The sequence below is a fragment of the Neopelma chrysocephalum genome, unplaced genomic scaffold (assembly GCF_003984885.1).
Source record: "Neopelma chrysocephalum unplaced genomic scaffold, ASM398488v2 Primary Assembly neopelma1_59, whole genome shotgun sequence".
Lineage (NCBI taxonomy): Eukaryota > Metazoa > Chordata > Aves > Passeriformes > Pipridae > Neopelma > Neopelma chrysocephalum.
This window is the reverse complement of record NW_020897714.1, coordinates 17,428,854-17,456,391: the sequence shown is the minus strand read 5'-3', so window position 1 is coordinate 17,456,391 and position 27,538 is coordinate 17,428,854. Positions and strand designations below refer to the sequence as shown.

Below are 27,538 nucleotides of genomic sequence, written 5' to 3'. Positions count from 1 at the left end.
ATGAATATGAGAATATGTTTCATCAAAAAGTAACTATTAACAGTGAAACCACATAAATCAGTCAAAAGCTAAATGGAGGAAATTTCTTTAGGAAAAGAACTAGCCTTGACTGGGACTTCCTAATCTTCATAAGCCACTTAAATTTAAACACTGGAGACCAACAAATGAAGAACAGAAAGATAACTTTATCTCTGACGAAACTCTAACATGAACAGTATTTAACATCCAGCCTCATCTGCAACCTGCACATGAAGTCACCACAGCTCTCCAATTTGCCTTTACTCAGTCACACAGCCTCCTGGCATTTCCTATATAGTTCAGCGACTATGATTCACTAGCAAAATTTACCCATGGGATCTGTTTGGGGTGATACCTGATTGGAGTGTTGTCATCTGCATTTCTGGTTCCAGCAGTGTCATGTCGATCCTTCTCTCAACAGTTACAAGCCCTTAAAGATGTCTCTTTTTATAGAGAGAGAGAGATACGCAGGTATGTTAAAAAAAAAATAAATCCAAGAGGACCTCTCAACTTTAATCTCGTTCAAAACTTGCAAGAAATTCTCATCGTATGTAGTATGAAAACTGTGCCTAGTGAGAAAACTCAAGTCTTTCAACATGCAGTTCTCTGCTTATTCACTACAGGCAAGTTGGAACAGCCCACAATCAAATTACTGCTAGAAGAAAAATGAATACTCAAAGGAGAACGCAAGATGTGTAGTTTGCAGAAGAAAGGTCCGCCCCTTGATGCTCTGTAAGTAAAAGGGAGGGGGGAGGAAGGGGTCAGAGATACTAGAACTGGCAGTTTTTCCCCCTTTTATAAGAGGAGGATGACGTCTTGGTCAGACTTTCAATCCCCTAAGGGGTTCTGCTGATGAGGCAATTTCGTTCCAAGGACAAGGAGACCCAGTGTTAACATAAACTTGCAGACATCCTCAGCTTTGAAACAACACAGTGGAAAACATACATATCCTCCTGACAGATCAGTCACTGTTCTTCAGTCTTTATCAGTCCTTTTTCCTAATAATTAAACTACTCCCCTAATCAACTCCCCTTGCTGATCACTAAAGCTGAGCTACTCTAACAGATGGTAGTGTCTGTTTCTTAAAAACAACAAAAAAACCCACCCTTTCTCATTCAGACTTTTCCCCCTGTGGATCACACCCTCCATCCAACTGGTCTAAAGATTAAAAAAAAAATTAAGTCATATTTCCCACATCCAGATAAGCAGTTTAAAATTATTTGGGATAGTGGACAAAACTTTTATAGACAGATATTTCTTGAGTAAAAGATAAAAATAGAATTAAGTCTTTCCTCACTAGATGATTCTAGCTCCCAACAGAAAGGAAATTCAATTTTGGTCTCTAAAGAGTCTCAAGTAATTTGCCCAACAGATAATTTAATTATCTTCTCAAACTAATTCCAATGCTTCTGTCCCCAGAGCAGCTTTCCCTTATTCCCCACTTTTCCACAAGGCTCATCATCATTTCTCATTAGGTCATCTAAGTAACTGCATATCTTTGTACCAAGCCCAAAAATATATTGAGCTGTACATCTAAGATACAGACCAAATTTGAGATTCTAAATCCCTTTGTAGCAAGTCCGAGTCCCTCTCCTGCCACAGCAGTATTCATAAAAATGAGTAACTGGGTGTGCAAATCTGCTTCAGCACTGTTTTTTGACCCCTCCAATCTTAAATAACTCCAGGGCTTCTCTAGCACTCAGATGCAAGAGCTCCCCAACAGCTGCGTGGCTGCTGAGAGAAGAGCATGGCAGGTTTTAGAAACATATCTTCCTTCCCACATAGAAACGCCTCTGGGGCTTTAAAGGAGGTAGCAAAACTCATTTATCAGCTTTAAACAATGCAGGAAAATCCCTTACAGTGATGATGTTGTAGTATTTATCTGATTTCCCCACTCATTCCTACATCAGTAGCGTGTTGTAAAAGGACAAGAACGAGCTCATTTGGGATTCTCTCATACTCAAATACCACCTGTGCAGTCCTACATTTGCAGGCAGACTAGGCAAATATTGCAGGCCTAAATGTTCATTCTTGCTGTGCAAACCTTATGAAAAGGAACTGTAGGAGTGCACTGTACCCCAAGAATTTAGAGACACTAGAGACAGAAATGAGTCACTTTAACACCTACCCTGAATATCTATATTCATAATAAATAAAGGAAAACATCGATTTTCAGTAGAATGTACATTTATTTTTGTGGTAATACCTGAAAATATACAAGGAAGCAGTATGAGTGAAGTGGAAATGAAATCTTTCCTACAGTGTCCAGGAACATCACTTAACTCCCTGAAGTATGCACTACCAGTGACCATGAACAGACATACGAAATTTAAAGCATTAACCAGGATGTGGCTTATTTGACCAGCAAGGAAGATGAAGATTGCACTACCAAATGTCTTCGGACAGATTCCTTCATTATACTTCATGGTAATGCATTGATCAAGGCAGGGGGAGAGTCACAGCTGTAGAAGTGGCTGATAGGATCCCAATAAAAACAGAAACCTTGACGTTTTCATAAGGAAAGCCACATGTTACAGAAGCAGCACGCATCCCAAAACTAGGATTCAGTTCGTTAAGTACTAGCAGTAATTGACTGTTGTGAAATAGTGCAATCTTTCTTGCATGAAGTAGTCACTCTCTGTTTAAGTAGAACAGATTGAGAATCCTGCTGAATGGCATTCTCCCTTTAAAGAGCCAGACTTCCTTTCCCCATTCCTACCTTTAATACTTAAAACGGCAAAACCAGCAACAGACGTCCTTAACACAGACAAAACAGCTGCCCAGATTTGGGCCTGACTTGTTTAGCAAGCAGTTTAAATTCATGAAAAAGGAATGCTTTTTAAGCAGCTATCAAATTATATCTAATGTTCATCCACCTCTGAACCTTGAAACCTCAAAGGCAAACTGAAAAAAGAGAGAAACTGGAAAGGAAAAACAGAAGGGAGAGGAATATTACAAATCAGTGACTGGAGAAAGGCAGTAGTCTTGTTAACTCAATCAGGAACAAACAAAAACTTTGTTGAGAGCCAACTTGTTAAAGCCACCACATTAAAGCTGCCTTTGGCATTATCCTGTCCAGCTCAACTATTCCCCCATCACTATTTAAAAGTTTGTTTTAAATATTTCAAGGAGATTACCACTTCTCAGCTCTTTGGTAGCTCCCATCAGTAACAGGCCAGTCATTTCTATCACTCTCTGAATCTCATAGCTCCATCAGAAACTTTCAGACAGCATGCTAAATTTATAGTCTCCAGGGACATAAAGTCTCTTAACACAAATCTATCCAAGACAGACTGGTTGTTTTTATTCTAACAATCATTCCCCTTACTCTCACACAAGAGAAAACATCAAGCCTTATTGGAATGTGTGTGAAGGACAGATCAGAGAAAGCTATACATTTCCTGTCTTGGTCTTTTTCTTGCAATACAGACTTAATCTTCTTCACATGTAAGTTCTGGATGAGGCAGTTACCACCGCTTGGTAATTAAATGCAACTTTGACTTACACTACTCCAGAAGGCAGACACGTACTAGGAAAAAAAATTAAAAACAAACCACACAAAACCTGAAAAATCATTTCAGAATACTCTTGTCTCTTTAAAACCCTTTCTCAGGAACAAAATATCATCCTTGTTGATAAGTCAACATGCCTAACTTCTTAAATGAGTTCGCAAGTTACATCATTAACTTTTAAAAAGGACAGCTTATGACATGATTTTAAGAAAACATTATTAATGTTTCGAAAGTCACGATTGCAAGAAGACACTTAAAAAATCTGCAAACCCCCTGTAATAAGTTATAGTTGAAATATTTGAAACTGACTGCATTCAGTGTAATTAGTTCTGGATGGGAAAGGGAAAGAAGGGGAGGGAGATAGGAATGTCTAGCCTAATAAAAGAATTATAGGAGCAATCACCTACACAATTATTTAAAATAAAATGAGGTGCCCTAATACTCCTGTATTTTAACAGTAAATCGGCACAGGAACATAGGCACTAAAACTTTTCAGGAGCATTTAAAAAGTTCAGCTCTGCAATCTGTGAGTATAATTACCAACAACTTATGTAGCAACTATTTATCCCATGCTTCGTACAATGCTAACAGGAGTACCTTCTGATACCTAAGGCACATGCCTGTTACATGACTTGAGTCACACTGAAATTCCATACATTCCAACTAGTCTCTCTTCCCCCAACACATATGGTACTTTGTAGAAGCAAGCATCCCAGACCAAGTAAACCCCAAACACAGGCAAGCTGGTACAAGTTTCGTCCGAACCTGTAATCATTAAATGCAACAGTTCATTCAAAAGAATGCTACTCATCTTAAACAAGCCTACAGAGAGAAGAAACCAAGACTATCATAGGGTTGTAACATAATGTTTTTCGTGTCCACTGGACAAAGATAACTATGAATTCATCTGGGGGAAATGGAGCAATTACCATAATTTCAAATGGAAGTTAAGTAGAAGGACTTTTTTTTTAGAAATTATCGAACTGCATAAGATTTGAATATGCATCATCTGGGTTTTTTCTCTTTTTTTTTGTAAATACATTCATCAGGGACTTGCTCTAACCCTGCCCTAAGGGTTGGGAAAAGTTATCTGGGCATCTTAGTTTAGGGGATTGAGAAAAATCAAGATATACTGAAGAGATTCAGATGACTCTGTAATGACTTTTTTTGGCTCATGTGGCAACAAATGAGTCAGTCAGAGGTAATCTCTCATAGTTAAAGTTGAGGCCTTGACAAACATGGGTAGAAAAGGAAAAGGAATGTGACTTTTGGGTATAAAATTCACTGTGAAGCACAAATTAAATATCTACACCTTAAATGTCCCATGAAGCTTGATGTATGAATAGAACCTAATAATTGTGTCAAAATACTTTACTAACACCTTACCACATAAGGCTTCCTTCCACTGAAGTGACAAAAAATTGTTTCTAAGCTCTCTCTTATGTTCAAATGCTTCATATTGGAGCTCCATATCCCTATTATCTTTTATGGCATTTCAATTCAGAGTAAGTTAGTAACAACTATGCAGTCAAGATGTTCAAGGTCTTTACACCCATGTATCTAGGTGTACCTATCCTTCTAGCTAGGCGTGACTATAAGGATAATATGTAGCTGTGGTAAGGGAGAATATGAAGAAAGGTCTGGGTCTGAAACAAACCAAACCCAACAACAAATTCCCCGGAAACTGTGTCTTGCTGCTCTTCAGTTCTAAGAGAAGGAAAAAAAAAATAAAAAAAAAGGAATCTGCTGTTCTAGGGCATATGGCATCATGTGTATACAGGACTGCACTCCCAGTTCTCCCATGGGATACATAATTCCATGATGCTTCACAGGCCAAAGAAATTTCTATTTTAACTCTGCTAATAGTTTATGTTCCAGAACCACAGCCTGAAGTAACAAATTCAGTACAAATCCATGTAATACTTTTCCACAGATATCTGCAGATAAGAAAAGTCTGTCTAGCAAAACTTACACAAAGAGTTAATCTATTAGAAGCTCTCAGCATAAATAGTTAGTTTAGCTGTGAGTCAGCAGTGCCTGTTTAGAGCTGCAAACAGGAGACCCTTTGACACAGATAGGCAGCTTCCAGCATGTCTCTTACTTACCATCTCCTCCCCTCCCACTGCTGCTCAGTTTGAATCTTCCTCATACCTTGAATTTGGCAAGTTGTCACAGAAGCAGTTCCACTGCACAAGATATGCTTCTACAACCACTTTGGATTGCTCAAATGTTTAAGCAGATTGCCATCTCAACTGGGAGATCATCTCTAAAGGTTTTTTAACATGTTTGAAGCCGAGGGCACAACAACAAAGATGTACCACATTTAAAAAAGGAGCTTTAACAAGCTCAAGAGCTTTCAACACTGTGCAACCTCCACCCCAAGATAACTGAGAAGTTCCCAATTGAAGGAAGACATTTATTAATTCAAAATGCATCAGCTATATTTCTCAACAGCTCACAAAGCCAAGTATTCTTTTATGCTGTGACAGTTTGCAGATAACCATATTTCAAAAGCACTTTTCAGTCCCATAATACTTTAATGAATGTACACACAAACAACACATAGCATACTGCAGCCTAGGAGAAAAAAGCATTGTGTACCTCCAAAGATAAGGAATATTCAGGTAGTCTAGATCAGGAACTTTGGACTTTACGTCTAGTCTGAAAAGCTGCCCCTCCAGCAGTAAAATTTCCACTATTGTGCTGAGCCCTGATAAAGAATCAGCTCTGAAAAGACCCACCTAATGAGTCATTTCCGGGAATATCCCGATTTTCTTTGGCAAAAGGTATGGGCAGGGGTGTTCCTTTTCAAATACTTTTAAACCACAACCTGTTCAAGTCAAGCAGATTTGCAGACCACAGTGATAATAGCTCCAAGGTTGAGTCCATAAAAATAACATTATTCTGATAGAGGAAAACCATCTATTTCTGTAAAATATTCCCAAGATACCAATATTTAAACTTAATCAAACAACTGAAAGACTCTTTCATTCCTGTAACAGAATATGCTTTCCTCTGACCATAACAATATCATTCAAAGTGCTGCTAGAAGTTTCATTTTTATAAAAGGTACTCTCATCTGTTCCCAACACTAGTATCCCTTTCCCTGTGGCATCAAGAATTAACTGCTTCTTCCCAGTTCAGGACCTTTGATCATGCCTTATTCGCTAAGAGAAGAACTCTGCCTCCAGAAGAATCACAATGTCACCTTAAGGTGGCCAGCTGTCAGGTGCTGGAAACAAAGGCTCATGTGCTTTTCCCATGTTGCCTTCAAGCTCTCTATCAGTTTCAATACTATCTTAATTAAATTCCATTTGAAATCTCTCCTTGTCTTCATAACTATAAAACACCCCAGTGTACCACTAGTTCAGATGTGCTGAAATCAATCTACCATGCTAATGTTTCAATTTTCTTCTATTTACCATCATCACCTTTATCTCCACCTGTTGTCTTTTATGTTATACTTAGAAGACTGCAAACATTAAGTATTAGAAGCTTTTGGTTCTGTTTTTGCAGTTTCTATTTTCTCCATTTCAAGGCCTGTAAACATAACTGTGATCACGTAATGATGATATAATGTAAGGAAACTCTTTTTATACTCTTAAAAAACAACATTTTGGGTTTAAGTTAATTAATTCTTCCAAACAGTAAAATATTGATACACTACTCAGACAGAGAAGGGCATGCTTAGTTTCTGGACATAAAGATCTAGGCATGTTAACTGAGGTAGCCCTCTAATCCAAATTACTGCAAATATTCTAAATCACTTTACCATAAACATTTTGTTTTGGCTGTAAAGTCACTCCAAAGGTCCCCAGCATTTCCAATATGCTGTGCTATGCAACTCTACAATGTCCAACACTATAAGGCACACAGGACTCAACTATGTTCAAATCCAGAGTAACCTCGCAGGTGACAGCATGAATTCAGACTATAGCAAGACCTTCATATTGCCAAGAGTCACCAACGTACACCTGAGAGGATGGAGTGAAGGGAGATCACCAAAAGGAAGTCACAAACAGAAGCCACCACTCATCAAATGGTTTCATCAGTCTGTCACAGGATGAGGCTGAATGTGCACAGCAGCCTGGTGACCCTGAGCTTCAGACAGTTAACAGTCTTTCAAAGCCAGGAATTCCGGTCGCTGAGTGACCCTGTATTCTGCCACTAAACTGTCACCCACTAAATAGTTGCCAATAAGGTACCTGCAACTTGAGAAACATAGGCAGGTCATTCTCATTCTAGGATCAGAAGGCCTATTAGGATATTAAATTTTTCACTCTAGGTCTTGTTTCTCCTTCCAATAAGTCTGATGACCTTTCAGGCACTTGCAGTGAGCAAGTTACTCACCCTTGGTAAGTGCAGACCAAGGTGGCAAAGAAAATGGATCTACAGATGGCTACAGTCTGAAAATGAGCTAACGCTTCCTTTGATTGACTGTCTCAGCTTTGCACAACATTTAGTCACCACTAAGTACGTGGAAGCTGTGTCTGGTATTGACCTAAAACAATAATATAAAGTATTTATCACTGGAGCTCTGTGGAACCTTCACAGCCAGTAACATCAACCCTTCTAATCAATTAGTGTAACTCAGTCTTGTGAACTCTACATTATTAGTTCTTCTTATAAAAAAAAACCACTGTAAGAAGCACTAAAAAGCAGATCTGTCATCAGAACATGTACCATGACATCACCACAGTACTTCCTTAGTGACGACACACTACATGAGACATGAGTGCACTGTCCCACTTACCATTCTTCCTTTCACTGAGCGGAGGAAGGTTGGGGTTTCGGCCATGATGGAGGTTGAGGGTCAGCTCGGGCTGCAAGGAGAGCTCCTGCAGCTCATTGGCAACAGCTTCGCTCTGGGGGCTGGGGGCCGCCGAAAGGGACACCAGCACCGGCTCATCATCATTTTCGCCAGCCCCGCCTCCGTCCAGCCCATTTCCAGCAATGACGGAAGGGGGCAGGCACACCACGCCGGAGAAATCCACTTTGGCTTTCGTGATGGCAACCTGCAAGACAAACCCATAAATCTCACATGAGAGTCTCCGCCATATGTCCAGTTCATCGTGGTGTCTTCCACGTTATAGAGAAACATGTTCAGTACAGAGTTTGTGTTATCATCATCAATCCAAATCCAACTAGTGAACGAAACTTGCTATGCTCAGCAGTTTAAAAACCTACATAAACCTCCAACAGCGTCACACAACTACTGATGAAACTACAGATTATTATCATTTTCTTTAAAAGTATGAGAACATTCTCAACTATTGGTCCTTTAGGAACCCAATCTTGAGAAGACACAGATAGGCTGACTTCACTGGAACAACTCAATCTAGAACCTTGCTGAACTCTTGACTGCTGTCCTTTTATATCAACAACAGTGTTCTAACAACTGTCTCTTTGAATTCCAATCAGGTAAAGTAATCCTTCATAATAAATCTGGAAGGACAGCTGAGTACAACAAATGAGGATTTTCAGATAAAATCAACTGCATTTCAAAAAATAGTTCTTGTTTCATTCTCTCTTCCCCAGTCACAATCAGTGAAAATGAATAAGAGAAAAATATTCCACGTAAAGTGAACAAACTTGCCTGTCTCAGCTACAGTAACCAAAATGTGCAATATATAAAGGGCTTTAGCGAAATAAGCAATTTTAGAGTGTTTCATTATATTTCCATAATTCTTTAAATAAGTAGTCAATGTTCAAATTAAAATTCTTTTCTGATCAGTAATTTAAAGAGAAACAAACCAGCTGTAAGTTCTCCAGTGAAATGGTTACTGTGTCAACATTTAAACAGCAACAGACATTACACAAGGGCAATCGTATTTGGTTTTGATTAATGAAGACGGAAGTCTCCTGCTTCTTAGTATGCTGCTGTTTCAACCAGTCTAAACTCGGAAGACTCTGCTGCACTGTCATAATTTAGCAAGCAAAAGGTACTTCCAGAGGCTAACCTTCAGCTTCAAAAAGATGCAGGTAAAGCAACCTGCAAAGAAGCAAAGTAAAAACCATCAGGATAATCCTCCAGAAATCAATCAAAAAGCATTAACTTGGAACAATGTGTTTAACAATACAGTTTTTATTAAGTATTCTCCATTTAACACTCATAATTAACCTGAATGAGTGTGACAACAACAACAAATTGATAGCTGACAAAGGAGTTCAAATAGTAATTTTCCCCACTTGCATTTCAGTTTCATACTTCAGTTGATTAGTAACATTTGTTCTATAATATCCAGAACAAAGTTATAAGCAGCAGTACATTTGTTTCAAAAATTTGTTCAATGTATATTTAAGTTAACAGTAAGAATTTACTGGTAATGAATATACGTTATTTCATCCATGCTGTCATACATTCATTCCCAGGACCCTACGTCATGATCTGAAGGAAAGGAAAGAAAAGAAAGGTGGAGGAAAAAACTCAGAAAACAACAAAAACCACCAAACTGAAATGGTACTTGTTATAACAAAACAAATGAGACTGAGCCAAACCTTACTGCCACACGAAGCATTTGCTTTTACTTCAGTTAAAATTTGGCTAGAAAGTGCCTACCCCCCCTGCCCTGATATTTTTCCTGTCCAAAGTAAACACAGAATCATATCCATTTGAAAGCAAATTGTAACAGTAATCTGAAAAGAGAAAAAAATGGGATCATGCCCTTCTCTTTACAATGGATAGAGAAAACCTGGAAACACCCACTCTTAAACCACAGATTTAAAAGAACAGAGTTTGGTAAACTCTAACAATCTTTGCAAAGGCTGGAAAGAGTTAAATCATGACCGATATAGTTGGCCTTAGGCCTGTCCCTGTAGGATGGGAAACCTGTGGAAAGGGGCTAAAAGGAAGAGTAATTGCTCAGGTAGGAGGCTGGCTGGTAAGGACTGCTCTCACCATCTTAGAGGAGCCAAAGCCAATTCGCTTTATTGAAGGAGACATACTGGAGACATTACACTTTGCCTGGTTCCACATGATGGTCAGCTCATGCGGAAGGGCAAGCGCAGCCAGGCCTGAAATCACAAACAGGTGACAGACATATCTAATACCCACCCTGCAGGGATTTGGAATGGCAGGAGACTCAACCTTCCCTCCTCAATCTACTCTAAAAAAGAAAGATTTCCTTCCTCTTCCCAAAAGGGGAAAACCAAGCTTCATGTGTCTCAAATACATAAGATCTGCTTCAACTAGGTAAACAGCAAATGCCCTTAGGAACTTCTGACATAATGGGTTTTCTTTTAAAGAGGAATTTGTAACCTGCATGAACTAGGAAAATTACATTTCAAACACCACTTTAACAACAGTGTTGTAAAACAGAATCTATTTCCCTAATTTAGATATAATGCATTATCCAGACCACTGGAACTATATAATGTAGGTAAAAGTACAGCACCAAGCCACAGTAAAAGCAGTCCAGCCGAGCCAGTGACAACAAGAAGTGGAATAAGAGATCAGTGCTCACACACCAGTTTACTACATGACCTTGAGCAACACCATACCAAATGGTGTTAATTGGTACTGGGATTATAAACCAGAGTTTCTCCACTAAATTGTTCAGTGAAACTTCAGCACAGCAGTTGGATTATCCAGAGTTGTACCTGAACTTGCACATTTCCTAACTCATGCAGAAAACGACAGAGACGGAAGGCAGCTTAATTCTAGTTGGCATGTCATTCAGTGTTTGTCCCAAATCAAAGGAACACAGCTTAAGCAAACCTTGACTTGACAGTCATTCTTGCTCTGCCCCTACATCCTGCTGATTCAGCTGAAATGCAATTTTTCCTTGGTTATTTTTCATCTGGATCAATTCCTCCATACAAGGCACACTTGAACCAGCATAGTGCAGTGGAACATCACCACAAAATACAAAAATATCAGCCTGACTGTCTAGACTCTCAAGCAGTCTGGACAACAATTCTGTTACTCCAAGCAGGGTTGCAGCTCAAATAAAACTAAACTGGGATGAACCATTAAATGCATTAGGTAAGCCTGCCTTCTCCTTTCTCCACATTATCTCCCATTTCAGGCCAGAACAAGAATCGGCAATGACACACAAAAAACCAACAAGAAAACTGACCCAGGTGTAAAAGCTAGTCTTCTGCTTTACACTGCTGCTAAATCAGATTCCTGGTGTAGTTTGCCCTGTAGCATCATAAACACTTGTCCCAGCACTTCACAAGGGAGAGAACCAGCTTATACCATTATTACATACAAACATCCAGCCTCTACCTAAGGGAAAGAGAACTCTTTTTCAGATCAGTGCCAAGTCTTAGTATGTAACATATTCCCACACTGAAAAAAAAAAAGGCATCCAGTCCTCAAGACTACAATAAAAGCTGTAATTGGATGAGTTTGATTTTAATGTTTTCAATTAAAAGCCTGATGAGGGCATAGAGGCATTTGAAAGATGCTTTGAGGATTTATAATCATTCATGCTGCAATATTTGGAAGTCCTGTCAAAGACATGAAATCCTTGTCTGCAACCAACATAAGGCTGCTTCTAGACTTCCCAGGCAGCTATACCACTCTATAACTGTCATTGTAAAATGATCAATCAGTTAGTTACACAGATTAATATTTAGAACCTAATTAAAATTTTACAATGTTTGTTTTCTTGTCATTTCCAAACAGACTAGAAACTTTCCCATAATGAAATGTACCATATCATGATCTTTAAGTGAGTCATCCAGAAGCTGATGGACAGTATTAAGAGCAAGTATTTCTTATCCCCAATAAGGGCTTCAGGATGAGTAGCCTCAAGGATTTGCATCTGTTGCCTAACCAGGCAAAAGCTTTCTATCATGGCATTTTTCTACTTTTGGGCCAGTTGCTTCTGGGACAAGAGTTGGCTGTGATAACACGGATGTTCTACAGCAGCAACACCAGCTTAACCAACCCTTAAATCCTCCACTGTCCAGCTGCTCATTTCTATCCCTACGCTGACCCGTCTTCAACTGGGGAATCTATTTAGCTGAAAACCAGCCATTTCGTCCTGAATATTCAATATTCAAAATCAGTTCCCCAGTCTATTGCCAACTACACAGACAGCTGTGTCACCATGCATGTGTTGGATAGATTAAACTATCTCCAACCTTCAGATGACTGCTATCAAAGGTAGCCATCCTGATTTCTTTTTCACTTCCTTGTGCTTTATAGTCCCTCATGATAGCCAAGTTTTTGTGTGGCTGGGTGGCAAACCAGATTAGCAACAGGTGCAGATTAAAACTAGTAGTTTGTGTGTGGCCAGGTCAAATTTAACACAGATCAGTTCCTTGATCTTGTTCAGCTTGTGCTGGCTGACAGGCGGTGAGGAATGAGCAGGCTGGACTGCTCCTTTTGTTGGCAATGCCAGTTCTGTGTCTAACCAGAGGATGTGGTTGTATGATACAGCTAAGTTGGCCTAAGCTCCTGCCAAAAGGGCGGTCTTGGATACATGCCTTTTTTGCTTCCCTGTGCCAACACTAGTGCTTGCCTGCCCTTATGATGGGATGATTAATGGAGCTAAAATGACAGGAAACTAATCCTAATCCCCTTTTCCCCCTCCCAGTTTTCTTTTCACTAGCTTACTGTTGGTCAGACAGGTCTCCATACTGCATATGTCTGTCTATTTTGTTCCCCTTTCCCCTCCCAGGGTTTGATCTGTCCTTCAGTGTTTCTGGATGAGCAGCTTTAAGAGAAATTTCTATAAGTAATTTTGTCATATGGTAAATGCAAAGTAGAATACCTTTTTCACCAGCAAGTAAGCTAGTCAGGTTTACTGTGTGTTTACTGTGATATAGTGCTGCAATGGCAAGAGGATGCACTTAAAAAGCTACCATGTAAAACAAGCTTCCGAGCACTTTAGTCTTTGTAGTTTGCAGGTTTGATAAAAATAATATTTTTCTAAAAATTATTAATGGCTGCGGTTCTTAATTTTGTACCTTGTGTAAAATTGACTCTGCCTGGTTTGTCTATCTTAAATTGAAGTGTCTTGAACGCCTTCAGAACTCAGAAATGGATAATATAATAATGGCCCATCTTCACGAACGAAGATTTGGGGAAAGGTCTTTTTACCTTTCCAGCCTGCGCAATGGATTTTTTAGGTGAGACACAGCCTGCGCTGAACTGAGCCCACCCTTTAATCCTAAGGTTCATCTGCCGGGGCCAAGCAAGCTTGGACAATGGCAGTGAGGTCCTCAGGACGTAGGTTTGTTTAGAGTGACCTTCTCATAGATGGATGGCCTCACAGGGCTAACGACCTCCATCAGGCCAGGAGACCGGGGACTCGAACCCGTGGTCGCAGCAGTGAAAGTCCTGCACGCTAACCACTAGGCCACCAGGGGTCTCAAATGGATAATGATTATTTATATATTTACAAGTAGTGTCTATTGTTTCTTTTGAGCAGTCCCATCTTCCCCCTCGTGTCATGGTTCCTGCTTGTATTGTTGTGACAGTGGGTTAGTGCTTTATAGCAACATAATTTGAGCACTCCTGGCTCCTGAGAGCACAGTGTTGCCCCTGCATGATTTTGGCAATATTCACATACTCATGGCATAATCAAGGTCTTGACAGTATTTAAATGAATCAAAGAACAGTACTACCTTCCCTAATGTGAAACCTCAATAACCAGAGCAAAACATATAGGAATTTAAAATTTAAAATCAAAACATAAAAGGAATTTAAAAATAAGTATGTAAAAATCAGAGAAGCACTGGAGGGAGGGGTAGAAAGGGGGGAGGAGGAAAGCACAATTCCCAGATCAAGAAAGGACACCTCTCTAAACAGCTTTCGCTTGTTTTGCATTTTAGGGCCGAGTTGCCAGGGCAATAGTAATTTCCTACTGATTTAAGAATTGCTAAGCAACCTCCAGCACCTAATAGCAACAGCATGTGTGTGCAGCTGGGCTATTTTGAGAAGACAGTTGTTTTTTTTTTTTTATTTTAAACTCAAGAGCAGCGTTCTGTTAAATGACTATGCCAGCTGAGATCATTCAGTCAAGAGAAGAGGCAATCTTGGGGCAAAGAGGCTTTAAGTGGACAAATCCTTGAAATGAGTGAGAAGACTGGAAGAGAATGCCATGGCATGCCCAAAGGCAACTCTATCCCCCAGGTCATCACAAATCAAAAGAATAACCTAGAAGTGAAGTTTTCAGCAGCTGGAAGAGAAGCATCACATTAGCTTGAAAAGCTAAAACAATCATAGTGAGAGATATTCCTTTTATCTTTAGATAGCAAAGAAAAATCACCAACAGGAAGACCTCCAAACTTGTATTAAAAAAATTATTTTGTTTCCTGGCAGTCAGCTTAACTCAGGCATGCAACTGTTGGCAGAATTATTTCTCCACTTAATTGAGAGTTAACATGTAACTGTCCATAAAGTATATATAATACAGTAAGCAACAAGGCTTACTTATATAATACAATAAGCAACATCACAGACTGTACCCTGGAGGGGGTACAGCCTTGAGAACTTGTTCCTGAGGAACGACGTTAAGAAACCAAACTATGCAGATCACTAAAGAGAGACCTTCTTAGATCATGGAATTTTATTTTAACACACACATTCCACACACATTTGTCTTTGCAAAATAAACCTGTCATCAGCTTCCTTCACTTTCATAGTAATTGGGGGTAGGAGGAGGCAAAAGCAGTCAAAATGTAACCAAATTCTTTCTGGATTAGAACTAGTGATTTGGAGGTGTAAGCTGTCCATTTTACCATAATCACAAGCCACTACTCTACAAAGATTGTATTATAAAGCCAAAGACTGCAACACATGTGAACAAAGATGCTGGTAAAACTCAAATCAGCACAACTTTATCTGAGCTAAAGAATCTGTATTTGTATGTGTACTGTGCCAGTAACACTACAGTAAGAGAGGATATCTTTGAATCATCATTGTGTCTCTCTGCTACCACCTCCAGCAAATCTATCAGTACAAGAGTCAAAACATGCTTGGGTCAGCAAGAAAATGGCAAGCAATATTATCAGACAAAAGGCATGAACAGCTGTATAGAGATGTGAGGACTTGAGGGAGAAAAGATGCATATCTGATGCAAAACAATCAACTGCATAATTTGTGCTGTAGACAAACAGCTTTGCACACAATTTTAATAACCACTCATCAAGAATGATATTTCTTAAGTCCTAAGTATTTCCTTCATAAAATACATTTGTTTCACTCAGTCTCGCAGTGATAGAAAGTCTTTAAGAGGTCTTGAAAAATCATAGTTAAACATTCATTTCTTAAAGCCACAAATAGGCTAAGAAATGTAGTTTGCCATTCCAGATATTTTTAAGAAATACTTTTCATGCTTCAATATGTATTTGGAGGAACTTTGTGGCTTTCAATCTCATGACCTCTGGGCACACAGAAGAACTGATAACACCAAAGCTAGTTTTGAGATTCACAGTGATATTTATAATAAACAATCCTTGCTGGAAAAAAACCAATGAACTCTCTACCAATTTCTGAAGATCTTATTTAAGCTCAAAGTATGAATGAGGAAGGCACTCTTCCAATTTTAGAGGATGCTGAGCCTTAAACTGGTGAAGTACTTTACAGACACCTAATTCTATCATACCTCTTAGTGTGCTGAATGAATGATCCAGTTTGTGAGACTAAAGATGATGGCTACTGAAGAAACAACAATTTCCGCTGAAGTTCAAAGAACAAAAGAGCAAAAAAGACGTGATGTTCAGGTGTCATGTGTCAATAGGTACACCAGCATATTTTAGGCCTTGGTCATGATATAGCTCAACATCCTAATTAAAAGAGGAATCCAGCCTTCTGCCACCAAGCTGTTGGTTCCTGCAGCTTCCCTTTCGTCTGATCTAATGATTGTGCACCCACAGGGTGACTCAGGTCAGCCGAACCAGAGACAATCTACTCTGCAAAAGATTAGAAACCATTTTTTCCAGGATCAGTCAGCTAGCTGGATATGCCCTGGGGCTGCACAATCACAAGCTCTGATGCAAAGGAAGAAGTAGGAGCATACAGCTGTGCAGAGGTTTGACCAGCCTTTGCAACAGCAGCACACTGAAAGATCAACTTAACTGTAATGTCAAAGAGCACACTTAAACATCTAGCAGTGGTGCCAACTTAAGCAGCCTGCTACACATTCCTGCTCTCATACCTTCCTCATTGTGAAACCAACACAAATCTTACAGAGACAACATGTACTAGACCAGATGAAAAATAATCTAGGAGAAAACACTTCTTTCCAGGAGCATGTGTTCCCCAGAGTGGCTCACCATGGCCACAAAAACAGCTATGCCAGCAAAACAGAGGGAGCCAAGAAAGGGAGCAAGCTGTTTGAGCCTGCACTGCTGCCAAAGAAACGCATGATGGACTGCAGTGTGTTTAGAACAGGATTGCCTGTTTTTCACCACCTTCTGACTGACTTCCTTGCAACTGCTATCTGATGCATCTTTTAAGTTTTCCTTCATGTCGGAGGCAAAGCATTCCTTCCCACCCCATAGGGGCAACTAGTGGAAGCAATGGATTCAGCCAGCAGCAAAGGCATGTGGCAACAGATGCCAACAACCAATGGAAACAGGGAGACTGCAGCAAACTAGAAAAGGGAATGCCGACAATCTGCAGCCAGATGTGAGCTTTGACTTGGAAATTCATGGCTGAGAAAATACGAAGAAACTCTTGGTGAATGTGGATTTAGGGCAGATTGGGATGAGAAATTCACTGGACAAGAGAAGCGTGGAAATAAGACCTCAAAAGAAACAATACACTTTCAAACAATACACTTTCCAAATCTTCAAGAAGATTTGGAATTTGGGACAAGAACTGGATGATCTGGGACATAATAAAGTGGTGACTTGACCAAGAAAGGAAAGACAGCCCAGGGAACAAATCTAGACTAAAAGAAAATAAATTTTTAAAAGGAAAAAAAAGAATTAAAACAAGATAAAGTAGTTAGATTTCAGTTAGTTCAGTTCCTGGCAAAAGCATTCATGTCAGCACAAAGCAGCAGGCAAAACTGCAGAACTTATAGAATCTTAAGGATTTTAAGGCAATGTTTTTGGTAACTTACTTTAGTGTGCCTGAGGAAGTAGTTTTATATTTTAACTAATTCAGTCTGATCCTAGGCTGTGACTGAGAGTGTAGGTCCATATTGCATCACCTCACCTCAGTTTGAAATTCTCACCTTCTCTCCTTCAAGTAGTGACTGCAGCCACAGAGCAAGTCAATTCAGTTTGCTGTTCTGATGGAAAGCTACACCTTGGAACATGCTTGTTTTCCCACTGTGCTAGCAATCTGAGCCCTGTAACCACAGATTTGTTAGATCTCATTAAAAAAGCAAACAAAAAACCTAAACAAACAAAACCTAAACAAACAAACAAAAAATCAGGAGCAAGGTCCATTGAAAAAATGACAGCTTTCAATTACCTCAAGTACAGTGTGAAACCAAAGTCTGAAACAGAGTCTGGAAGAAGTTTTCTGACTCCAGTCACATTCTTTAGTCATGACTATGAAACTGTCTACAGAAATTAAACCAATCTGAATTGATTTTGTCTCTCCTCCCCATCAACGGACACTGGGTGTGCAATTCAAATTTCTTTGCATTTATCGGCATATTCTACTACCCAGCATGACATTCATTAAGTGAAAATCCCAGCAATTGAGACTGAGTTACTAGATGATCTGTTCCCTTTTTCCCCCCTACAAGAACCACCCTTGGATCTCCCCCCTACTGAAAAATTGGTAAGATTTTTCTTCAGTGATTCACAGAGAAGCATATGTCAATATTACAGTCTTGCTTAAGTTAACCAGTTTATTGAAAAGAAGTAGCAAGTACTCAAGAAGTGCTCCCTAACATGTAAATCTAATGAATGTGAGTAAAGAACATGGTAGAGGGGTGGGGGAATTGGAACGCTGCTGTTCTTTGCCAATTCAAAGGATAGCAAATTCAACCTGCTCTGCTTCTTTCTTTAAAACAAGAAGTCTTATAATTGCTCAGCAGCATTGAAAAGTGGGTAAGTGTGCTGTTTATGCTGTTAACACTATAAAGTCCTTGCTGCATAGCTGTTACACTTGACACTAATGCAAATTCAAAATACTTAAATATTTTATCCCTCACATTCACTGACCACAAGCAATTTTCAATTCAGCACATAAGAACAAAAGGGGCAGACTTAAGACAGCAAAAAGAACACAACACACACCTTACTCACAGTTCCCACGGACAAACCCAGCTAACTTCCATGCCAGCAGCTCTCTCCCCAGTCACTGAAAGAGAAAATAAGACCAATAGTCAGAGATTTAAAAACAAACAAACAAACAACACTAAACACAGCACAGTCCATTTTCTGCTTTAAGAGTAAGAAGCAAAGTTCTTTATCTAGGATTCTTTTTACAAAAAAATCTTTAATTCATTTGTCACACACAACAGAAGTTGGACTGAAATACCATCAAGACTGCCACACTTGTATATACATACCCATGCTACTTGCAGAGCAGAACTTTTACTTTAGGACAGCTGGTTAGTCAGTTCTGAAGAATGCAGTGTTTGAGATCTACTAAGGCAGAATATTCACCAAATGATACTCAATTTTCTTGTCCCTGTAATGAAATCATTCTTAAACACTGGATGGTAGAAGTTGTATCCTGTTAAGACTAGTTTATTACATCCATCCAAACAAAAACAGGGAAAAGTTAAAAAGTATATTTCAGAGATTTGTCAAGACTGCAATGGGAATTCCATTTTTTGGGGGGGTGAGGGCCCAGGATAACCCTCCTGTGCACCTTAAAAACTCCTAAATGTACTGAAGTAACACACCACTTTTCTCTGGCAATACAGCTTGAACGGGTGTGCATAGCAGTACTTGACTAGAAAAAAATTACTTCAGAGGCTCTGGAAGACTGTTGTCTCAAATGGCAGGCATCAGAAGTTGGTTTGTAGTTGCCATACTTTCACTCCTATTTCCTTAGACACCTTTAAAAAAATACACATCATCATAGGAAGGTTTAAACATGAAGTTTCTATTCCATTTCCTCCTCCAAGCTCTTCAGACTTTAGGGCTTCCTAGACACCAGAAGCACAGAACTGCAGTTGAGATGTCATGATATTCTGTCAATAAGATGAAATTAAAAAAAACAGGCACCTCCCCAAATACAAACTTCAGACTGGATGGACTTTGGACACAAGCATTAACATAGTTCCAATGAAACGCAAAATAGAATGAGCTATCTACTACTTCAACATCAGAAGGAATAAGACCAATTAGACTGATTAGTCTCAATGCTTGGATAGTTGGCATATCACAAAATGTGAAAGTTTTCTGACCCCCACCGAACAAATTAAAGAAGGCCACGGTTTAGCAGCAGCTACAGTAATGAATTGCACACCTACTAGGTCGACTCTCCAGTTAACAATTTGAAGAAGCGATTTACAATATAGATACAAATCAAAAAAAAAGGTGACACTACTACTTTAGAGGCTTCCCTTACAGAGAATGTTTCTATTTTTCTTTGAATAAAATGTGTCAGCACACATTAATCATGGCTCTATCACAGAATCAAGAAGTCATTCTGCCACCTCTTACAGTATTTGTCATCAAGTCAATATTTAGAATTACTTACAACCATTTAATTAATTTAACGTGAGAATCTGTAACAAGCAATTACTTTTCTTTAATAAATAGCCAAACTGATACAACTGAAAACATGATAATGATGCAAGGCTACAAAACCAAGTATATAGTTAAAATGTACTTTTCACAGAATTGCAGATCCTAGATTTCCTAAAAGGCAAGGCAAAAAGGCCTCAGAAAGTCAAGGAAAGTCTTCCACAAAGATGTAAACAATTAACCATTGTTAAGAGTTTGCTATTCCAACATGATAATAAAGTACCTGACATAATTTGGTAAAATAATTTTGCTGGAGTATTCTTCTGACAGCATTAAGCATATAACATCAAAATTCAGGTATGGAGTGTTTGGTTGTGATGGTGTTGGTTTGTTAAATCACAAATTATAAGTGAGTGATATTTATCCATATATTAAATCTTTGCCCTAGTGCCAGTTTTTGTTATCTTTTGAGTTTGAGTAGTTTTTTATTTTGGTGTTTGCTGATTGCTTTGGGGTTTTGGTTTTTTTGAGACTCAGGTACCCTTGAAACCACTTTTCACACACGAAAGCGTGGAAAAGTTAGGGATGTGTTTCATTTGAAGATTTCTGCTGGACAATCCCTGATTTCCAGTAATCTTGGCTCATTGAATATTATCTTCCAATATTAGATTACAACAGCGCTGATAAAGCTGGACAATCATCAGGCTGCTGCATTTAATTTCCAGCACTTATGATCCACGTTCTCCCGAATCTTATTTGAATCCAAACAGCTCCCACACTGAGTCTTTTCTTGATCACCCAGTCCAACCACTTGGTACAGGGCATCTGCTAATCTTTTACAGAAGTGAAACCCCAGAACCAACCAAAATAATCTTTGTGTTTTCTTCAGCAAGTTTTTTTCTGGAAAACTTCAAACTGTTAAATATTCCAGGTCTGAAGAATGTATCAGGCTATTCCTACTCAGCTGGAGGGTGAGGCAGAGGGGGAAGAACCTCTCTGTACACCCCCAGTTCTACATCCCTTCCAAGGCATTTGTAATCAATAGTCAAACACCAGGCCGGACAGACAGCTCACCTGGCACAATATGGGACACACATACACTCAGTGATTTTGGCATCTTTGCAAAAACTTAGCACTATCCTTGTGAAAAAGAACTTGTGTGTGTGTGTGTGTGTGTACCTGCAAGTACACATTCAGAAAACAGGACTGATTATTGCAATAACTTCCTTGCCTCAGTTTATTTACTTCTCCTGACTTTCCAGCACTTCCATCAGTCTTCTTAGGAGTCCAGACATCCTTGTTCTCCCATGTAAAACTCATACTCCAGGACACCAGATATTTATCTTTCTTTCTCTACGAAGAACTAAAGTTTTCTTCCAGATACTCTGGCCAATAAAAGGTCAACTTTAAAACTTTCAGTCCTATTTGTCATCGAAGCTCCTGCTCAATCAGAGGTGGTTAAAGAATTGCATCCTGAGATTTACTCTTAGCCATCTGAACCCCAAGTAGGAGACAAACTGGCTTGCAATAGGCACGGACAGTCGTCAACTTTTTTGTAATACGTGTGTGCCATTAAGCTAAGAGATGCTGCAGGTATAATATATTCCTGTCATTATCCTTATTCACTCACTCCATGGAATTTCAATCCAGTTTGAAGACAGAACACAGACACACCCTGCCTTCAAAACCAAGTCAAACTTCACAAAAATTCAGCAGAACAGCCTTACAAGTGTAATGAAAGGCAAGCTCTTTACTGCTCCTCCTATACTACAGCAAGTGAGCAAAGATTAATCTGATAACTGAAACATTTTCTGGCAAAATTCCACAGTTAAACTGCTTTTATTATTCTTTGCTCATAGCACAATCAAAACATTCCTCCAACACTCCTTTTTCCTCCCACTATACAGTCAATGCAGGCAAAACTCTACTGTCCTAGATTTTCTGAAGAAAAAATAGTGTCATCTCTAAGAAATGCAGAAGCCTCATCTTGCTGATAAACTTCTCCATCCAATGGAAATGTTTATATGTCAGTGTTTACATGTTCAAGCCAAATGGCTGCTATTCCGGTGATTACAATGGCTTATTGCCTTCACTGGTGACTTGGAGCTTGAGCACGTCTGAACAACACAGAAACTCACTGACAGGATTCGCAAGTCTGATCTGAATACGGCAATGCAGAACCCATATCACATCCTTCCAACACCCATCCTGCCTCTCAGATGGAAGCTTTGAAAAGATTCAGACTCCAAGTGATCTGTTCCAGTAAAGCATGCCCGACAGGACATATGAGAGAGAATTCAGAGAGTAATATTAGGCCTAATATTAACTTGGTCCTACCAATCATTTTAAGAAAACTCTCATCCAGGTTTGGGTCCATCTTACACAGTGGGACAGAAATTAAGTTACAATGCAGACTGTAATCACATTATGTTGCAAAACTTCTTATATTGCTATAAAGATCACTAAAGAGGGTAAAAGTAGTAATAATTTTTTAAAAAATCATTCAAGTAGAGTCTTTCAATGTTTTTTCCCCAAAAGTTTCTTCCTGAAGGAGAAAAAGCTTCCCTGTAAATGACAGAAAGTGAATCTTGTCTAATCTTTGCTCAGAGCCGTACCTTCACACACATAAACAGTTGCAGAAAGAATTAGTTCATCATAACATGGGTATGGTTGTGTGTAAAGGATGATCTCATTTGAGTAAGTCTGAAGAGGGTGCTGAACGTATGGATCAATCGTGCAGTGAAGATATATCCTCAGTGCTCCACTAAACCACAGCAAGGGTAGAACTCAAGGAACCACACCCCCTCTCCCTAGTGTGGCTAGAACTAGTCGTAATTGCCATATATTACAGGAAGCATTAATCTGAGGTTGAAACAATCTGTGATGTAGACTGTCCCAAGCCAAAATTAATTTCACAAAACTAGACATATCATTTCAGTCTCCCGTTCCCTTAACACGAAGATGATGTAGTCAGCACATTTATTTGCCTCACTGAAGATGACAAAATAGGCAAATTTCTGCACTGCTTTATGTCAGGGGCCCCTGCATTGTGGTACATACACATTTCATGCATCCATGGCAAGCAGAGCCGGTGGCAGCAGCAGCAGTTCCTGACCATGTCCAGGGGAAAATTTTTTTTTCAGTGCCACAGAGGCAGCCCCCAATGATCAACTCTTAACAAATAACGTGCTGGCACATGCAGCAGCAGCTACCAGGCTTCCTCTGCTGTGCTCCACAAAAACCCTGCTTTTCTGGATCAGCAGGGCCCAAATAAGCTGAAATAGGGAGCACAAGTTAATTAAGAAGGATAAGTAGAAGCAGTCGACATGCTAGTTTGTGGTAGGAGAGCAAAAGCAGATGGATGGCATGAGGTTAAGGTGCACAAGAAATCCCCAACTAAAAGCTCAGCCTTTAGCTTTCAAGACTTAGAAAGACTTGTGACTGTGTTAAATTTCACCTTCTTATGGAGATGTTATCAATATGGCCGTGTGCCTAAATCCAAAATATTTCTTCACACAAGAATAATGATGCTGCGCACACACAGAAGAAAATGGGGGAGGGAAGGGGAAAGGAATGCTGCACAAACTAAATTCATTACTCCAATTTCTGAAATATAAACCAATCTAATTTAAACAATTACAGTACCTTACTCAGTGAAAAACTAAAATTTATCTGGGTGGAAAATAAGTGTATTTTATATGAAATAGGAAAGGATCAAAGAAAGTGAGATACTGTTAGCAGTAGTTTCTTGACATCTGAAAACAGACTATCGGACCGACGGCAGATTCCTGTATTTTTTTGTTTGTTCTCCACCAGGACAACCCACATTTAAAAATGTGAAGGCATTGACTGACCAGTACAGCATACCTAAGACTGGTAATGAAAACTGTCCTGACCCCAATGCCATTCATTTCCCCCAAAGAACCCACTTACCAATGTTTGCACTCCGTAAGGCACCCAAAGGATGGAGGGAAAAACATACACATTAACCACACACAGGTGTTCCTGAAGAACTGAACCGAGTATTGACATAGAAATGAGTTTCTGAATTCACACAAACTCATCCATTTCATCTGACACACATGCATAAAAGAACTACAGAAGAGTTTTAAACTATGGTACCCTTTAGCTGTAGCTCTTACTAATCCGCTTCTGCTCTCCCTCCACTGTAGCTACACATTCCTTCAGCCCTCTCCCATCTTTTATTTGGGGGTCTGAGAGGGAGAGGAATAGAACAAGCTCAGATTAAAAATCAGGTCTCTAACAGGCCCAGCATGCAGCCCCACAGACATACCATCACTACTGAGGTGACAGCACATGATGGGGAGGAAAAAAAAAGGTAGATGGGAATATGAGCTGTTCAAGACAGCCCTACCACTAAAAGAAATGTCTGTGTAACCACATCCTCTGTTTGCAGTCTCAGTTCAGCAATATGTCCAACAGGAAATAATTAGGTTTGGCTTTCCCAGAGTAGGTGTTTGACAGTTTGAGACCACTGAACAGTTGCCTTTTCTGCTTCCTCTCCAACAGTTTCTCAGGAAAAGACAGTGACCCTCAGGACACAGTTGGTAAAAAAAAAAAAATCTTTAAAGGAAGAACCTTGTGTAACTATAAGATTTGCTAATTGTTACCTCTTTTTACATGGAGGAAATCAACTGTACTCCTCAAAAGGGATCTTAATCACAATACTGAGTTATCAGTAAGTAAACAGACATTGAGACAGACCAATTTTATTATCTACAACACAGGAAGGACAGTTGAGTATAGAGAGCAAAGACAGAAGACTCAGAGTTGCTATAAATTGTGTTTTTGAAGTAAAAAGCATATATGGAGACACCCTGCACATTCCAAATGCACGCAATAATTAATCTTGTGATTACGTTTTGATACATCCTAAGAATTTATTTTTGTGCTCTAACACCCAAACCTTTTTGGTTCTGATCCTCTTCTCTATCTAGCACAGTTGCCCTCTTCCCCACTAAATACCATACAGTAATGCAATCATGGCTCAACAGTGAAGGAAATCCAGTAGGGCTTTTTATTATTATTAAACAATTATTAATTTGATTGCCTGAATGTACATTTCACCTGGAAGTATCAGGATGAAAGAGTCTGTGAATAATGCTGCTGCTTTACCATGCCAGTAGAAGTCAGAGTTAAAAAAAAAACACAAGCAAACACTCTTCCTCAAACCTAAGGGTTTCCCATTACTTCATATTCAAGAGGAAGAAAAATTAAAGACTGCTTTTGGGAAATGCCATATTCTTTTAGTCCTATGTCAAAATGTCTTCTGTACTCCCTTTCTTTGCATTTTATTTCATGATCTGCTTATTGCCTCAGGATTTGGGAGCCTTCTCCCACATGATGATGAGAGTGGATGGCCTTAATTAAATAGAAATTAAAGCTGCTTCCACAACTGTTGGAACCAGAAAACCCAGCACTGCTTACATTTTGTACAGGAACAATACGATGCTCAAGAAACTATAACTGGCAATAATTCACTCTTTTCCTGAAATCACATTTGGTATCTAAATTATAAGAGAGGAAGAAATGTAAAGGGCTCAATAAGTTAATATCTGTTAATTAAGAAGGGCAAATTTGCCTACTTGTGAAAAGCTTATGGCATTTGCTTTCAACCCTGAGTCTCTTTCTCCCTTCAGCAGAAAGCATGAATCTAAAGAATGGGAGTTCACAGTCAGCTTCAAATCATACACTTATTTTAAATTCTATTATTAGATTCTATTTAATCACAACTATTAGATCACTCATTTAATCACTGCAGCAAATGGGAACAAATGGGTGTCCCTTTCATTTCATATTCAGTAATGACTGAAGTATTTTTGGAAATACTTATGAACATCTAAAGGCATTACACTTTTAGCAGTTCTACAATATGGATTTTAATAGTGTCTTTACAAAAGCCTACTGAGGGGGTTCTGCGCAAGCTTACATATATATATAGCTGAAAGTAAAACCAACACACAATTAGAAAACACAATTTCAGTAAGTCAGCTATGCCATGGCTAACCAAACGTGATGTCAAATGCAAATCTGACATACAGACAAAATGTTGGGAAATACACATTCAGCCTAGAATAGCTAAATTTTATATTTTCCAAATATTCAGAGCTGTTTCTTCAGATCCTAACAAAACCAAAAAGCACATTTTGGTTTTCATGATCCAAAAAGGAGGCTATAGACTCAAACAGAAACATTTTTAATGTCTTCAAAATGTAATTCCTATGGATGATAGACTAAGATGCAGTTTCACAGCAGAGGCCCAGAGACTGTCTGGACAAACAATACCAGAAAGGAACTACTATAAAGCAGCAGCAAACCTGAAACCCCTTACTCAGCTCACTCACAGTTCATATTGTAAAACAGCATCATACAGAACCGTGTGAAACACAAAGTTTGCATGATTAAGGGTACACAGATCCAGGTCTCAGGAGGGCATTTCCACTTACACACAGAGAGCTCGGTGAGCTTTCACCTGGGATCGGAGAGTATGAGAAATTCCGGTCCTCTTTGACCCAAGATTTTAGTCAGGGAGAGGGCGACAGACGGCTGGGACACAGGGATGTTACCTCAAATATGCACCCAGCCATAGCACGGACAAGCATCTTTCCAGAGGAAAAAGTCACCCTCGCTCCCGAGAGCCTGGTGGGGGCGGCAGGAGGCGGCTGCTGCCCGAGCCCTCGGGGACTCCTGTCAGCACTGCCCGGCCTCGAACGTCGGGAAGAGATCCCAGAAAAACACCCACCGCCGACCCGGGGAACGCGGGGCTGCCGGGAGCCCCCCTGAGGGGTGCGGGCGGGCAGGGGTGCCGAGTGTGCCCGGGGCAGCGCCGGCACAGCGCGGGGGCTCCGGAAGGGGCGCAGCCGCCCCGCGCCCGGGGGAGCGGCCGTGCCCCGGCCAGGGGAGGCCCCTCGGGGCGGGCCCGCGCCCGCGCCCACCCCCACCCTCTCCGTGCCGCCAGCGGCCCCCGAGGCCGCCCCGCGGGTCCCGGCCGAGGCGCAGCTCCGCGCTCACCTGGTCACGGCTCCATCTCTCCCCGAGCCCGCCCGCGCCCGGCCCCGCCGAGAGGCGCCGCCCCCGCTCCCGCAGCGCGGCCGCGCCACCGCCGGCCGGCGCCTCGCAACCGCGGAAGCGCCCGCTGCGCACCGCCCCCGCCAATCAGCGCGGAGAGGCGCAGATGAGCGGCACGGGGACTGGCCAATGGGCTGCGAGCACCTGGGGAAGCTAACGGGTGCGAGGGGCGGGGGCGGGGCGGACACCGCCTGACTGACGTGCGAGCAGCCAATAGCAAGGCAGGGATGAGGTCATCGTGGGGGGCGGGGGGCGGGGCGTCGGCCTCACCTTAAAGGGGTAGCGCTGGCCGTGTGGGCGCTGCGGGGAGGGCGGGGGTGGTTTGTGGGAGCTAAAACCGTGAAACATTCCGGTGC

The 27,538-nt window shown here is 40.4% G+C and overlaps 1 long non-coding RNA gene across 2 annotated transcripts; it reads right to left on the bottom strand.

Moving 5' to 3' along the window:
* Positions 1–8,433: 8,433 nt before the first annotated feature.
* On the bottom strand, positions 8,434–27,190 carry LOC113966011. Of its 2 annotated transcripts, XR_003533691.1 has the most exons (4): positions 27,126–27,190; positions 18,690–18,753; positions 17,672–17,788; positions 8,435–8,545 (listed from the first exon to the last, which is right to left on the bottom strand). It is a non-coding gene; the product is annotated as an uncharacterized LOC113966011 (long non-coding RNA). The 2 variants fall into 2 exon arrangements; XR_003533692.1 differs by lacking the exon at positions 17,672–17,788 and having other exon boundaries at positions 8,434–8,545.
* Between the last annotated feature and the right edge of the window lie 348 nt (positions 27,191–27,538).